This window comes from Aotus nancymaae, unplaced genomic scaffold (assembly GCF_030222135.1).
Source record: "Aotus nancymaae isolate 86718 unplaced genomic scaffold, 86718_ANA_hifiasm-v0.15.2.pri h1tg000029l, whole genome shotgun sequence".
Taxonomy (NCBI): domain Eukaryota; kingdom Metazoa; phylum Chordata; class Mammalia; order Primates; family Aotidae; genus Aotus; species Aotus nancymaae.
In genome coordinates this window covers 23,418,523-23,422,398 of record NW_026988442.1, presented here as the reverse complement: position 1 = coordinate 23,422,398, position 3,876 = coordinate 23,418,523, and the positions used below count along the sequence as shown (strand labels likewise).

The 3,876-nt window shown below is 43.5% G+C and overlaps 1 non-coding gene across 1 annotated transcript; it reads left to right on the top strand.

Annotated features, from left to right (window-relative positions):
- The first annotated feature begins 2,555 nt into the window (after positions 1-2,555).
- LOC135277042 (U6 spliceosomal RNA) lies at positions 2,556-2,662 on the top strand. The gene has a single exon (XR_010344654.1). It is a non-coding gene; the product is annotated as a U6 spliceosomal RNA (small nuclear RNA).
- The last annotated feature ends 1,214 nt before the right edge of the window (positions 2,663-3,876 follow it).

Genomic DNA, 3,876 nt, shown 5'->3' with positions numbered 1-3,876 from the left:
TTGTGACTCCCAACAGCATCCGCTGTGTCTTGTTTCATTACAACTGCCAAAAGGAAAAAAAATTGAATTACCACGCTAATGTCTTCTCTTTTGGTGAAATCTGTGATTCAGGTACGTGGATATAAAATACATCGTTAGCTGCTTTTAAACTTGTCTCTAATGATGAAAAAAACATTGCAGAGACATCAGGCAACTAAGGGGGCTGGCAGCCCTGGAGAACCTCTCATAAGCCGTAATGTGACAGTGCACTTTCTTTCTCCTCCAAGATGACAGTTAATTCCAGACTAGGAAGGCTGTCAAAAGTGCTTAGTTCTGCTCCGCTTGAGTTAATTACTGGCCCTGGGGCAGGCTGCCCTCTACTCCTCTGCTAATGGGGCTAGGCTCCAGGTAAAAAATCCATTTGCAAGAATGTTTTCCTTGCTCCAGATCTAATTTATTGAATATCAAATATTTATGCCAATGCAATTAAAGTGACAACATGGCTCTCCCTTCTCCCCTGCCCCCAGTTCTAGGCAAGCTGCGGCTGGCTGACAGAATGCTTTATCCAGTCAACACAGGACGAAAGTTTTACTTGAGCTTCTAAAACAGGAGCTTTAAAACCTTTTTAACCCACAAAGTCACCTGGGATTCTTTTATCTTCTTCTCCTTTAGGCAGCCACGTGACTGGCTGTGGAGCAATGACAGATGCTGAGGCAGGAGGTTCAACTCTGGTTTCGAATCAACCAACACTTGCTGCGGCCCTCTGTGTGCCAGGCACCAGACAAGAACCTGTGACTGAGCGAGATGGAATAGGCTCAGCCTGTTTGCACAATGATCTTGCAGCCTGACAGTAGAGACAACTTGGGGCCTGCACAGCAGAGTGGCAAACACTCATGATGCAGATAAGCTGGGAGGGTCTAGGAATCCGTCCTTAGAGATCTTGGATTGGGGATCTCCAAGGCTTGAAGGCCACCCAAGATCCCCTTCCACCCAACCAACCCTAACTGCAGAAAGTTTCAGATCCTGCCAAGTGTATTTCATTGTTCCCAAAATGCTAGTCCCCAGCAAGAGGGCCTCAGACTGTCCAGACCTGGAGTTCTGGACCATTCATTCCCTCTTAGACAGCACCCAGCCCTGCTCCACCCCCATGAAGCTCTAGCATCATGAGACTCATGGTTTGGCATCTGCCCCAGAAGAGTGACGGGTCAAGATGAGCCCATGGTCAATTACATGTGTACCTCCCTGGTACACTCTGGAAATGGGAAAAGGAAATGCAGCTAGCTAAAGAGGACTTTTTTTTTTCTTTTTTTTCCTAAAGCAAGGGAGCTCAGCAAAGCTTAGGCCGGTAGGTGATGCAGTGTCAAATACAGCAGCATATTTGAGTTGTGCTAACTGGCTTAGATTCCTTCAAGACCTTGCTGGCTACACTCACCTCTCCCTTCCGGCAACGGAACAGAGGCCTTTTCTTGGGTCTGAACTGGGTTGTGAAGGAGAAACAGGCATCACAAGGTGGGCCACAGGAACAAAGGCTTAGTAGAGAGAATGCATGACATTGCGTTCAAAGAACTAAAAGCAGATTGATTTTTATTGGAGCCTTAATTGCAAGGGAGTAAGCCCTGGGAATGTAAACATCAAATGAGGTAAGTGAAGCATGTTACAAAATGTCAAATTATGGATGAATGTGAATTACTCCCCATATCACTGAGGTGTTGAGGAAACCAAGTGACATGTTACATGTACACTACCATTACATAAATTATAGTTGTTACAGGATATTTTGGAAGAAGATTAAGCTTCAACCATGGACACAGATTTTTAGAAATTTACCTATTTCTTTTGATCCTACCTTTTTACAGCTGTTCGTAAACTGAGATGATTCAGTTTCTTCTCTGTTCTCTTTTCCAAACGAACACACTCTACCCAACTTCAACACTTACTGTTTAGATATTCGTAGTTTCCTGTCAATTTGACCACCATAGTTCAGGTTTGAAGCATTGTGATCATGTTTTACAGCGAGACCATTCTTCTGGCTATGAGTATGAGGGTAAGAGCGTTGGTATTTATATCCCTTCTTATGTCTTCAGTTATGCTATGGTTTGACTGTGTCTCCCAAAAAGCATGTGTGGAAACAGAATCCTCAGTGCAACAGTGTCAGGAGGTGGGCCCTCATGGGAGGTGTTTTGGTCACGAAGGCTTCTCCTTCATGAATGAATTTAAGGGTTTGAGGCTGCGAGTTTGACCATTTGCTCACTCTCTCACCCTCTCTTTGCCCTCCCACCATAGGATGACACAGCAAGAAGGGCCTCGTCAGATGCCGGCCCCTTGATCTTGGACTTCCCAGCCTCCAGAACCATGAGCCAATAAACTTCTGCTCACTATAAATTGCCCAGTCTGTGACATTGTGTTATAGCAGCAGGAACTAAGATATCACCTTATTCAAAGGCATTATCACACCACATCTAAACTTCTGTCATAATTTCTGAGCTGTCTACACTGCCTTGAAGCTTTATCTCAAAATCATCTTCCTCTTAGCTGCTCAAATATCAATATTATTTTCACCATTAAAACTAACTGTAGTGCTCACTTTGGCAACACATATACTAAAATTGGAACAATACAGAGAAGATTAGCATGGCCCCTACACAACGATGACATGCAAATTCATGAAGCATTCCATATTTTTAATAAAAAATTATATATTGTTTTAAAAAGCTAACTGTAAAAGGACCTCGACTATAGCCAATATGATAGAACAAGAAAAATAATAAGGGATAAAATGGTTGGAAAGAAGAAGCATGTTTATCATTATTAGCAGACAATATAATTATATATGAGAACACCAAAAAGTCACAGAAAAGCTATTCAAACTAATCAGAGAGGCCAATAAAATGGTCTAATACAAAGTATATTTGCAGCTGGACTCAGTGGTTCATGCCTATAATCTCAATACTTTGGAAGGCTGAAGCAGAAGGATTGCTTGAACCCAGGAGTTTGAGGCCAGCTTGGGCAACATAGTGAGACCCCTATCTCTACACACACAAAAAAAGGTTTTTTGTTTTAAATTAGCCAGGCAGATTTGAGGATCACTTGAGCCCAGGAGGTTGAGGCTGCAGTGAACCATGTTCCCACCACTGTACTCCAGCCTGGGCAACAGAGTGAGACCATCTCAAAAAACAAAAAGTATATTTGAATGAAGCAATAGTTTTCCTATATATAACAATAGCCAATTAGAAATATCACAGAAGAATCCAGTTCCAGATATCCATCTAGCTGCCTTACTGACATCATGAGAATGTACTGCAGAAACTTCAGCACAAAAGTGAATTTTGGATCTTCCACTCCAATCTTCTCCTCCTCCAGTGCTCCCTAATTCCATGAAGTGTTCTTTCATCTACTTATTTGTATAAGACAGAACCCTAGGATTCTTTCCCTTTCCCCCTTCCGTGCTCCCATCCCCAAACCTGTTATCCAAGCCTGACAACATACGCTACATCCATCTGCTCATCCTCCAGCCTGACTGCCTCTACATTAGTTCAAGCCTTTGTTATCTCCACCAGGTCAACTGTAGTGGCCCTCACTCTTCTCCTCTTTTGTGTTCTTGCCCTCCCCAGTATGTCTCTATGAAGCAGGCATTAGGACTCTTTAAGATTTTAAGCTAAATTACACCATTTCCCAGCTGATCTCCTTCAGAAGCCAATACACCCATATCCTCAGCATTACCTGCATGCCTTGGCTTCCCATGGTCCTGAGGACCCTTCTAGCTTTGGTTCAAGCCACTCTCGGCCTCACTCCCTGCACTGCAGCCATGCCAGCCTCCTCTTGTTTCCTCGAATGTCCCCAGTCTCTTTCCCACTTCAGTCCCTTCACTCTCTGTTTTTCCTCCTGGCAATAAGACTC